This window comes from Dryas octopetala, chromosome 3 (genome assembly GCF_963921425.1).
Source record: "Dryas octopetala chromosome 3, drDryOcto1.1, whole genome shotgun sequence".
Classification (NCBI taxonomy): Eukaryota; Viridiplantae; Streptophyta; class Magnoliopsida; order Rosales; family Rosaceae; genus Dryas; species Dryas octopetala.
Genome location: NC_141368.1, coordinates 27861188 through 27874567, shown reverse-complemented (window position 1 = coordinate 27874567; position 13380 = coordinate 27861188). Strand labels below are relative to the sequence as shown.

The 13380-nt window shown below is 34.4% G+C and overlaps 1 pseudogene; it reads left to right on the top strand.

Annotated features, from left to right (window-relative positions):
- The first annotated feature begins 2841 nt into the window (after nt 1-2841).
- Nucleotides 2842-10766, top strand: LOC147292222 (beta-glucosidase 12-like; annotated as a pseudogene).
- The last annotated feature ends 2614 nt before the right edge of the window (nt 10767-13380 follow it).

Sequence of the window (13380 nt, the reverse complement as noted above, 5' to 3'; positions counted from 1 at the left end):
TATTTTTTTTCACACATACCAGGCGTCGAGTGCTCGGCAATGTATTTTTACTTATTCTTCAAGCCTTGGTTTGTTGGCTTTATTTTAAGTTTTAACTCTGAGATTCTGCCCAAAATCTAGAGTTAAAACCTAATATGCAACCTCCACAAACCTCATTCTATACCGTAGGAAGGTATGAGGTGAACCCGTACCCCCTATACTCTCAAAAAATAAAAATAATGACATATTTATTTGACAAAGCAATAGTCAAAAGACTTTATTTAAAAAAACAAAGATTTTATATAGAAAAAAAAAAATCAAAAAGTTTTTTTTTTCGAATAAGAAATATTAGGACTAAATTCTAATTTTGCTTATAAAAAATTCACATCGGATATGTGATGCGGAAGTCATTGATTGGATAAGAAAAGCATATAGAAAAGGTCAGAAATTAATAATAGATTCATGAATGTTATGCTCTGCTCCATTGATCGAATTTATTAGACTATATATATACAAAGGGGTGACATATGAAGTTCGTGCAATAGCAATAGGTGAGAAAATCAAGGCTCATTAGGTGATCAACAACGCAAGAATGGGGGTTAAGGGGCGTCTCCACCACCACTACCTCTGTCTGTTTTTTATCCTGGTTGTAATGCTGAACTCAATGCTTGATGCAGTGGTTGTCGCACAAAAACAAAATAATGACTCCACTTGGTTTAACCGCACCAATTTCCCATCAGATTTCATCTTCGGCACTGCATCATCTTCTTATCAGGTACTTAAATTTTCATATATAATTATATTTAGTAGCCTTTTTTTTTTTTTGTGAGAATTTAGTAGCATTAATTAAGCCTTCGCCATTAAAATGAAAATCTAAGACACTTAATTATGTGAATTTAATTATTTATGTATGACAACTGAAAAATACACTTTTGAATCTGATTAAGTTGATTTTTACTTGGATATATGGATTGAGATTTACAGTCTCTTAAGAGAAACTTATAAATATATATGACCAGTGTGAAGGGATTTTATTTGGTTAATTAATTTCCTCTTGATAACACAGTATGAAGGTGCAGCGAATGAATTTGGTAGAGGACCAAGTATATGGGACACCTTCACTTGGAGATACCCAGGTAAGACTCTCTCTCTCTCTCTCTCTCTCTCTCTCTCTCTCTCTCTCTCTCTAGATCTCGTAGTAGTGTATTAGCTAGCTTGATTTCATTAATCTAAATTCTAATGTTGGTTATCCTCCATGACCACGTACTCTTCTCAACTACTTGGGAGTGCAAGAGATCGTGCAGGAACCAATTAATTAATCACCGTCTAAAATGACCACTTTGCCACCACTATCTATATATGCTCGATCTATACCATGATGTGGCACCCATTGATAGACTGATAGGCATGCCATATATTTAAAATTAAAGAGAAGTAGCTGCGGTCTCAGTCACCAAAGAAAAAAGTGTCTAGAGAAATCTCATATTGAAAATATGATGGCTTTGTTAATGATTTATAACGGTTTGAACTATTTTTCTTATTATTAATTAGTTTTGAAATGAAAGCCTAAATTTCTTCAAAAAGATTGTGCCAGCCATGTGCATACCTAGTCAGGGATGGACGCACGTTCATGGGTAGGAGGTCGGGCGACCCCCCAAAGGCTGGAGCATGAAGCACTCGAAGCTGTGGACAGCGACATGGTGACCCCCCGAAGCTCAGGACGGCGACCCCCCAAGACCCCAAGTTGATGAAATGCCCACCACCTGCTTGAAGAATTGTCCCCTTGAGCAGAGCAAGAGCAGGTGAGTAGCTTTCGCTGCTGCATTTTTTTTTTTTTTTTTTTTTTTTCTGGTTTGCCTGCCAAAACGACACCGTTTTGAGACAGGCTTAATATTTTTTTTAAGTATCCCGCCGTTTTGAGCCAGGATGTAGGAAAAAAAAAAAAATACACATCAACCTCTACTCGAGCCCCCCATTTTTCTAGCCCCCAAATTGCAGAACCTCAAGTAATTAACCCATGAACCAAACCCCAAAATTCTCAATACCCAACCCTAAACCAACACCCAACAACAATTTGCCGCCGCTTGTCCCTGCCCACCGCCGCCGCCACCGGTCAACTGCCCACCACCACATTTACACCATGACCCCCCAAGGTGTGGATCCTGGATCCGTCACTGTACCTAGTACTAGTAGTTGAATGAAAATTGTTATATAAGCAGAGAAGCATTATTAGGTAAATGACCAAAACCACCATTTACATCCCTATTTGTAATTATGTGCTAATTCCTATATATACTCATTAATTTAATAATCATTAGTTAATTAATATTAGGAGATATAATTTTGGGTGCTGCACGCAGGTAAGATTAAGGACCATAGTAGTGGAGCGCGAGCAATTGATTCATATTCCCGTTATAAGGTATTCTTCACGCCAACCTATTTAATTTGTTTTGGACGGTTGTATATATGCATGAAAACTTTCATTTTAAAGTAGATCTGAAGGAAATTAAAATATTAAAAAAAAAAGGTATAAATACTTTTAGAGTATAATGTGAATATATATATATATATCATTATAGAAAATGAGACCATATTTTAATCACCTCATCACTGTGCCAAGTGCCTTGGCCGGCCACACTATTAATTAATTATTCTTGTTTTCCAGATTAATAGGCATGGCACGATTTAATTTTTTAATTCAGAAATGCATGGCACGTTATCATTTTGTTTTATTTAACTTCTCGAAATCACATTGATTTTGTTTATTATATATGGTCCATAGAGGAATGCTATATCATGCAGCCAATTAATCCATGGACAATGTTGTAATTTAATTAAAAAATGATCGAATTGAATTGACAGGAAGATGTTGGTATAATGAAGGGCATCGGATTTGATGCTTACAGGTTTTCGATTTCGTGGTCTAGACTCTTACCCCGTACGACATCAACCATCTCAACTTCAAAATTCATATTAATGCCCTGCTAATGTCTAATGAATTAAAGTTTAAGCATATATGTTTTAGGTGGAACCTTAAGTGGGGGAGTGAACCCAGTTGGCATCAAATATTACAACAATCTCATCAACGAGCTCTTATCCAATGGTCAGAATTCAATGACTTTTTGCCAGAATGTAAATTTGGATCATAAATCATTCAAAATTCCACTTCATCAATGGCGCAACAGATTCAAAATTTGACAAAAAACATTTCTGTTTACATACCTCTAATCTTGTTCTAGTTTTCAGGATTGCAGCCATTTGTGACTCTATTCCACTGGGACCTTCCACAAACCCTGGAAGATGCATATGGGGGTTTTCTGCACTTCAAAATTGTGTAAGTAATTTTGGATAATTTTAAAAGTGCTTTAATTAGAAGGATAAAAAACATTAATATTAACCAGATATTAACCACAAGGTTATCTGATTGCAAAATCAAGTTCCTACACACATATTCACAAGGTTATCTGATTGCAAAATCAAGTTCCTACACATATTACCATATATAGAGCATTCGGAAAAAAGTGTCAAGTGCTTGGATTGAGCGGTAATTGTAAATATAGATGCAGCTCAACTGTATATTTACCTCAAACTGCAGATACAGCTGCTGAGTGCTCGTCGGTCTAATTTACGTTGACAGATGCGCTTTACACATGAACTTCTCTAGAAAACACTAAAAAGTACTTGTATAAAAAAATATTTTTAACTATTTATGCCAAATGATATAAATTTAAAACATTTTTTGATTATCTAAACACACATTTAAGCCTTTTGAAGACACTTCCAAACACGTCCTTAAACTACCTCAAACTATGCATGATTTTAAACAATTAATGCAAATTAACTAACTATATATATGATAATCATCTGACTAATTAATTACAGAAATGACTTCAAAGAATACGCTGAGTTATGCTTCAGAGAGTTTGGTGATAGGGTGAAGCACTGGATCACCCTGAATGAGCCACTCACATTCGCAACCATGGGATATGCAAACGGTGCATATATTCCCACCAGCAAGATGCTCAAAGTGGATGTCTTTGAACTGCACCGGCGGTGATTCAGGGATTGAACCCTACTTGGTTTCTCACCATCAGATTTTAGCTCATGCAGCTGCAGTCAAAGTTTATAAGGATAAATACCAGGTAATTATATTTCATTACTTGAAAATGCATGGAGCTTAAATAAGGATGTATGTACTTTAAGAAAATAAAGACATTCTATTTTGGGCCAACAATTTAATGATCAAAATTATCCTTATTTTATGACATCATTAAAAAATTACTTTGTAAAAAATTAGCCAAATCAGATACTTTTTAGCTAGTTTATTATGGTCAACATCAATTCAATTTAATTTACCGAAATGTGTTTTTCTGCATACTTTCGAAAACTAAACAATTACTGATTTGTCTATCTGTTTGCATGGATAATCTTTAATGAAAGACTTAAAAAATGAACAGTTTGAATTATTGAACTGCATTACTGAGTGGTGCCTAAAGAAGATGTCTTACTAATCTTAAAATAAGGACAACTTTATTTGAAGCTTCCTAATTACTAGAAATAATATGTTTTTCAATTTTTTTTTTTTACTACACACCGACTCACTAGAAACCAAAGAATGAAATTTCAAAAATTTTGGCGAAATTTTCGTTTTTTGGAGATCCCGAAATTTTATAACATATCTATTAATTTTTGTTAATTTTTCGACGAAATATATTTTCAAAATTTCGTGAAATTTCGCTCTACCGAAATTTCGAAGCTGTGGCATCACACATGTTTTTGTAAACTTTCGGCGAAATTTCGCCCAAATTTCAATAAACCCATCCATTTTTAGCATTTTCCAGCCCTCCCCTCGGCGACTTCTCTGCACTTCCCAACCCCCCCGGCGACTTCTCTACATTTTCCAGCTCCCTCCCCCGCTGGCTTCCCCCCCTTCCCGGTGACCCAAAACAGAGATCGGCGGGCAAAAGAGAGTAAAGTGACAGAGATGCAACAGAGAGAGGGGAGAGAGAGAACTGAGAAACAAAGATATGAGAGAGAGAGAGAGAGAGAGAGAAGAGAAGAGGCGGCACAAAGTTGAGAAAGAATGAACACTTAAGAGATATCAGATATGTATCATATGTTAGGGTTCTTTGGTTAACAACTTAATATATAATATATTAATATTAGTTTATTAAAGAATATGAGTATAAATATAATATTTTGGACAAAAACTCATAACAATTCAATGTTGGGCTTTCCTTTTTCTATTGGTCTTGTGTTCGAATCATGTGGTGGAAGTAATATGTTTTATAATTTTTTAGATTTTTAGAGTTTTAGAAATTTCATGTATAAAAAATTTAATAAAAAAATAAAAACATATATAAACTAAACAACTATATACACATAATTATATAATTTTTGTACAAAAAAAAAAACATAATTACATAATCTATGGGTATTACTATTAAGTATTAACTAGTTTAATTAAAAACTTTGTACTAAAACTATATACAGTACATACTTAAAGATTTTTTTTGTCAAATATTAGGGTATTAAAAATGTAATAAAACATAATTAAAAGTTTAAAACAAGGGCAAATTACATAAAAGTACCTCAACTAATCACTCTATTTCACTTGAGTACCCCAATAAAAAAAAAGTTGCTCGTAGGTATACCTTAATTACTGATTTTGTACACCCAGGTACCTCCGTTTACTTTTCCGTCAAGTCTGTCGTTAATTGCCTACGTGGCACACTGACATACTCTTAGAAACATGCCACGTGGACAAAAAAAAAATAAAAAATAAATAAATTTTAAAAAATGAACTAATTATTTAAAAAAACAAAAAAAAATTAAAAATTAAAAATTAAAAACTAAAAAAATGGAGTTGCAGGGGCTAGTTCCCAGCCTCCCTCCACCTCCCACCCCTCTCTCTGAGACCCACCCAACCCAGCCATCCACCCCTCCGACCCCAGCTACCCTGCCGCCGATCCACCCACCACACCGCCGACCCACTCGACCACCCACCCCCTTTCTCTCTCCCCCTCTTCTCTCTCTGCCTCACTCTCTCTCTCTCTCCTCGCCCCTCACTTTCTCTCTTTGCCTAGCTCTCTCTCTCCCCTACCGAGCCACCCATCTCCTTTCTCTCCCCTCTCTCTCTGCCTTACTCTCTCTCTCTCTCTCTCCCCGAAACCCCAGCCCCGACCCGCCTGCCTGCCCTGAGCTCCACCTTCGTTCAGATCTATAAGAAAGAGAGAGAGAAACAGAGGGAGAGAGAGTGACAGAAAGAGAGAGATGGAGCTGGTGGCCGGAGAGGGGAGGGAGGTGGGTGGGTCACTGGGGGAGGCGGAGGGAGGAGGGGGTGGGTCACTGGGCTCGGGGTTGGGCTTGGGCTGGGGTTTCGGGGAGAGAGAGAGAGAGAGAGAGAGAGAGAGAGAGAGAGAGAAGAGGGGCGTGGAAAGAGAGGGGGTGGGTCGGCGGCGTGGTGGTTTGGGTTGGCGGCAAGTTGGCTGGGGTCGGAGATGGGTGGGTCTCGGAGGGTGGGGTAGGAGGCGGAGGGAGGCTGCAAGCTAGCCCCTGCAACTCCATTTTTTTTGTTTTTTTGTTTAAATAATTAGTTCATTTTTTAAAATTTATTTTATTTTTATTATTTTTTTGTCCACGTGGCATGTTTCTAAGGGTATGTCAGTGTGCCACGTAAGCAATTAACGGCAGGCCTGACAAAAAAGTTGACGGGGGTACCTGGGTGTGCAAAATCAGTAATTGAGGTACCTACGAGCAACTTTTTTTTATTGGGGTACTAAAGTAAAATAGGGTGGTTAGTTAAGATACTTTTGTGTAATTTGCCCTTAAAACAATATAAACTATAATATGGTTTTTTTTTTTTATAGAAAAATTATAATATGCATTTAGTAATTTTATATAAGTTTATAAACTAAATATCACTATGGAGTATTTAAGTTTATAATTTTATATAAGTTTGTAAGTATATAAGTTTAATATAATTTAGGGTCTTTGGAGTGGTTTATGGTTTAGGAGGTAGGGTTGAGTAAATTTAATAATATAGGATATATTTATGGTATAGCCTTAAGGAGTTAAATTTCGTTTTTTGGGGGTATGAATATTTTAACACTAGTTCATGAATTTTTCGCCAAAATTATCGAATTTCTCGAAATTTCGCTCAGAGGAACAAACCCAGCCATTTTTCTCTGTCTGTCTTCTCCTTGCTGGCAGTTACAAACTCAGCCACCAGCATGATTGGGGAGGGACGAGAGAGAAGAGATCGGGGAGGGAGAGAGAGAGAGAGAGAGAGAGAGAGAGAGAGAGAGAGAGAGAGGACCGGAGGAGAGAGATTGAAGAGAAAGAGATATATCAATTATATGCCATATGCTGATATGCGAGTATGCGACACAGTGGCGGCTGGGAGAGAGAGAAATGAAAGGGAAGAAAAAAGTCACGGGAAGAAGTGAAAGCCAGAAAGGAAAAAAAAAAAAAAAGGTTTAGGGTTGATTAGGGTTTGAGGTCTTTGGACAATTGGAAAGAAAAAAAAGGGTTTGGGGTTTCGTTTGATTCTCTTGAGATTTCGTTTAGTTATCTTTAAACCTTAAATCATAATACATTTCTATATAAAAAATAATTAAAAATACTCTGAAGGGCATAAATCCTAATATCTTATATCATATCCTAAAAAATATAGAGTATATAGAGTTTAATGTAACATTAGGGCATATAAAGTATAGAGTTTCATGTATAGAGTTTCATGTATAGATTATAGAATATAAAAAATATACTAATTTTATTTAGGGCTCGTTTGGCACTGCTTTTAAAATTGTCAAAAGCGCTTTCAAATTAGTAAAAGCACTTTTGATAGCGTTTGGCAAAAATAATTAGAAGTGCTTTTAAGTTATAAAAGCACTTCTAAGGGGTTTTTTGAGAAGCACCTAACAGGTGCTTTCTCAAGAAGCACTTTCAAGTGCTTTTGCATAAACGAATTAGAAGTTTTATAAAAATTTATATGTGCTTCTTAACATAAGCGCTTTTGATAAAAGCACTACTAAATAAAAGTGCTTCTAAGAAGCAGTGCCAAACGGGTCCTTATTCATTATATTACTTTTATTTAACAGTATTTACCTCTAGTGCGCATTATATTCATCACATATTACATAAAATCTACCATATAATTTGGTTTGTTCAATGTTTTTTATCAGTGTAGTAGATAATATGTTAAATAAACATATGGTAAAGTTTCATTCAAAATTTCCGTATTTTAATAGCAATTTTCGTCGTTTTCGTCTAATTTTTGTTGAAATTTAAAAATCTTCAAAATTTTTGTTGAAATTCCCTCGAAATCTAAAATTTTATTCCTTACTAGAAATCCAATAAAGTAATTAATTTATATATAACTTAAAGGTACAACAAATTCAAAGTGTGCGTATATATGATTTTTGTAGATGTCACAGACAGGCCAAATCGGCATTGCACTAAATTCTCCCTGGGTAGAGCCGCTGTCTCAGTCAACTACAGACAAGGAAGCAGCATCTCGAGCCCTTGCTTTCATGTTTGGTTGGTATGTATCTTGCAATTGATTTCGATGTGATAAAACATTAAAGCCACTTGGATGGCTGACTGGGCTATACCCCGACCCAGTCCACAAAAATCTCTTTAATTTCCAAGGCTATCTAACCCACAACCCAAAAAGAAAAAACCCCACAGTATTTTTAAAATTTTGTCTCTAAAACAGAGTTGAAATTATGTTCCATAGTTTGAGTTCGATCCCATCCAATATGGATAAACATTTGTTCTGAATGGCTGTTAATAACAGAGTGTACCTACTAAGAAATTTTATTATATATGTATCTTTATACAATGCTACTTTGTGCTACTAATTATTAGTTTATTGATATTATTCTTCGTGATATTGAAAAAGTTTTTACTTTTAAATTGTGCTCTCTCAAATAAAAACAATAATGCTAACTTTTTACTATTATGGGTCATACACATCCATCAATGAATACAAAACCAAATGAGTGGTGAGCTAGAATTTTAGAAATTAGAAGCACATACAGTGAGGGTGCTCAATATGCTGCATCCTTGAATTGAACCGAAGACTAGTATATATATATATATATATATATATGTATATGTTTCTTTTGATAATCACGACTTTTCCTGCAGGTTTATGGAACCACTAAATTCAGGTAGTTACCCACCTGAGATGGTTGCCTATGTTGGAAATCGACTGCCAAAATTTTCTAAAGAGCAATCTTCAATGGTGAAAGGGTCTTTCGACTTCATTGGGTTAAACTATTACACTGCATATTATGCAAGAAATGGTTCTTATTGCACAACTCAAAATCCAAGCTACTTTACAGACAATTGCGTTGGTATTACCAGTGAGTACTCATCAATTAGTCTGCTAATTGATTATTAATTAAAGTTGGTTCTGCATGGTTTTTTAATATATACATAGTACCTAATTAATTTTCACATTATTTGTTCATGTGATTTGTTGCATCAGTTGAGCGACATGGGGTGCCTATTGGTCGAAAGGTATATATGAACTTATTTAGAAATGAGTAATTATACTTTTTTTTTTATTGTTCGTTCAATTATCGTTCATTAGATTTGAACTCAGGATCTACTCCAATAAATTAAGAGAGATCAGATGTCATCCACTAGACCAAATAGTCATTGACAATTAATTTATACTTATACAATATAAATGTTTACAAATCAAATAAGCAATAATAAAACTATTTGGATTATATACATTGATTATTTTGTGTATTATCTCTCTAATAGAGGTGATATTCATTTATGTGAAACTCACTTGTATGATTTCTATCTCTATTAAAAAGATGATATACAAGATGATCGGTTGAAGTTGTCTAAATAGCAGTACAAGCTAATTCATGATAATTTCTAGAGGATACATGACATAGTGCCTTAGTGCACGATGGACTGATCATCTGTCAAATTAACTTAAAGAATTAGAATAGATTAAATGTTGGATTCCTTCTAATGTAATCGGAAAGAAAACTAATAGTATATCAATTGAATCATGCATATATGTATTAATGTAAATAGTCTGATTGTATTGTAAATGAATGACAGGCTGCCTCGGACTGGCTCTATGTCTATCCACAAGGAATACACGATCTATTGGTATACATAAAGAACAAGTATCATGATCCAGTCATTTATATAACCGAGAATGGTAAAATTTAATTACAATGGTCGTTTAACAGTTTTTGGGTAAATATTGAGAAAAATGATTGTATATAACTATTAATTCTCTCGCGGTCATGGGAGAGAGTAGTTGTATAAAAAAAAAATTCAAATATTCCAACCATTAAATTGTTTTGGTACATGGATTAGTTCAAATGTACCCTCTTAATCCTTAATTTTGCAGGAGTCGACGAGCATAATGATGATTCATTGTCATTGGAGGACAATATGAGAATAAACTTCTATGCTGATCATCTTTCATTTGTCCATATTGCCATAAAGTGAGTCTTTAATTAATTTAATTAATTACATGAATATTCACTAGGTCCAGCTTCCAAGTATTTAATATTGTTGTTTGGCAGGCACTGATCAATGAGTTTAATTAATTGATTAATTGGATTTTAATTTGTAGGAATGGGGTGAAGGTGAAGGGACATTTTGCATGGTCATTGTTGGACAACTTTGAATGGAGTGATGGTTACACTGTCCGCTTTGGAATGGTCTATGTTGATTACAAGGATGGGTTGAGAAGATATCCCAAAAACTCAGCCAAATGGTTTAACAAGTTTCTTATCCATTGACATTCACCTATTATCTATGCATATTACTGAGATTAAACCAACAAATGATCATTTATAACAAGATATATATATGGATCAACTCGATCTGCTACATTTTTCAAAGAACTTCATATTCAGAACAGCGCATTGTTGAAAGTAAGAAGGATGCACTAATCAGTCACATAAATATATGTTAATGAAGCTCAACTTTTATTGGGCACTCCTACAAATGATCCATATAGGAGTATATATTTATGTTATGGCCAAAAAATGTCTTGGCCTTGTGGATGGCCGAGATCGATCACAACATGCCTTGCCTATGGCGATGCGAGGTTTTCGACCTTTGGCGTGGATGCGAGCATGCCACTAATCGACTTGAAATAGTCGATTAAAAAATGATAAGACTTTATGCGAAAAATAGAAACAAAATTTAATGTGCCAGCTTAAATATCTAACTTTTGGAATAGGATCCCTTACCCATTTGCCTACTCATTTTTCTATTATGCTTTTATCTTGGCCATCAAAAAGAGAGTAGAGAGAGAAAGAAAGGGGAAGATGTAGGAGAGTTGATAGCCAAGATTAAATGCATGAGAGGCAAATGGATAGAGGATCATGGTCCTTAACTTTTAACCAACGATTGTACGACAGGGAAAGGAACATAAAACTTATGTAGATTCTTTTCTTGCCTATGATTATCTAGGACTTTGAACATGAATAACCAAGAAAATAAATACAAGAGCAATAAGATTTGATTGAAGACTACAGAAAGATGACTTTCATTTAAAATTGGTATTGAGAGAAAGTTCAATCTTAGTAGAGCAACCAAGGAAATACATAGTGAAATTCTCAAATAGATCACTAAATAAGCCTAGAGGAGGGTGACTAGACTTTCTAAAAAATTTAACTAATTTTAATTTTACCAAATTGATTAATTAATCAGCGGATTAAATTAATATGAATCAATCAACAAAACATGGCAATCACAAATAAACACAATGAACACATAGATTTGTGGATGTAGAAAACCCTTAATTGGGAAAAACCAATAGTATTTGTACACAAAATAGTATTTTACTAATTTCCTGTCATATTATGCATCTCTCCATGAATGATTTAATGTTTTACATCTGCATCCAAATCGGCAGTTTTCAAACTCATGCCCAATTTTATGATAAGTGAGCAAGAAGAAGATTGAGAACTCCTAATTAATTACCATTTGTACATGTATGATGTAGCTATGACAAGCAAAGTAATGTATTTGAGAGATAAAATGAATAGTGTGATTTAAAATTTAATTTATAGAGAGTTTAAATTTCTGACAATGCTTTTTTAGGGCTGTTTTTTTTTTTTTTTCAACAGTACTTACATTGGATTAAAAGGAAAGATTTGCACTTTGCTATAAAAAAGCCCAATAACCTACCAGGCTAGTGCAAAAGCAAAAGGCAAAATCTAAGAAGCCCAACAGACATAGAAACAAAGTACAACATAAAGGTTCAAAAAGCCAACAAATTAAAAGGTAGGTCCAAATCCCAAACACAAAAGAAGGCCCGGCCAACGATTCGAACAATTTGACGGTAGCACCCGAGTAGCAAATCCCTAATTCATCATAATCCTCTAATTAGCCTTGAGTCACTCCCCGGAGATCGAACATGCAAATTGACAAATTGTACCATCTGAAACGACATCCATGAAATCTGCAAAGAGAGCAAGCGAAAACCGGCCAAAACGAGAAGGTGTGATACCCTTTTATACTAGTACACTAGTACATACGTAAATAGGAACCTTTTGGATATATGCAAAGCAACAGTTAATTTTCCTTTTAGGAAATTTATTTAACATATATATTGGTGAATCCTAATGGATATAAATGCACATCCAACCAAAATATATATATATATATATGACTTTTCATTTTCAAGATATATTTTTCAAAATTATTTCCAATCTTTATTTAGTATTTACATGAAGAGAAACGAATATATGGTCCCCTTTTATTTGTTTTGGTGGGATCATAAGATATGAAGTGGAGAGAGATAGTGGTAACAAAAAAATAAATGGAGAGAGGTGATGAATGGGGTAATGAGTTGTGGGCCTGTGGCCAGTGACACCAGTCCAACTCCACTCTGCGACAATTTTTGCATGCATTGTATAAAAAAGCGCTCCTTTAATGACAAATCAAAAAAGGCAAGGGCTCCTTTTAACTTTAGCTAGTACAATTATTAGACAAAAGCAATTCGTGTTGTGTTCCCCACTGTCATTTGGCACGTGTTGTGCTTTTGACAACTGGTCACTGCTTCTTTTTTCTCTTTTTTTTTTTTTTTAGCAAATTACAGTTAACATCACTGAAATTTAGACATTTCACAACTTGTACCATATTATTTTAATTTTTTTATGTTTAGTATCTAATATTTTGATTTAATTATAATTAATTATTATTTTTATCTGACTAACTAATTAAATATTAATTGATGACGTGAAATATGCGTGTCCCATATTTTGTTGACTTATAAGGCAGAACGATCTCTCAAGACCCATAAGAAGTGCTTCAGCAGTTTGATATGAATTTTTGATTTTTAAATGACTTCCTAAAATTCATATCAAATTTGATGTACTGAAAATACATATGTAGAGAGAT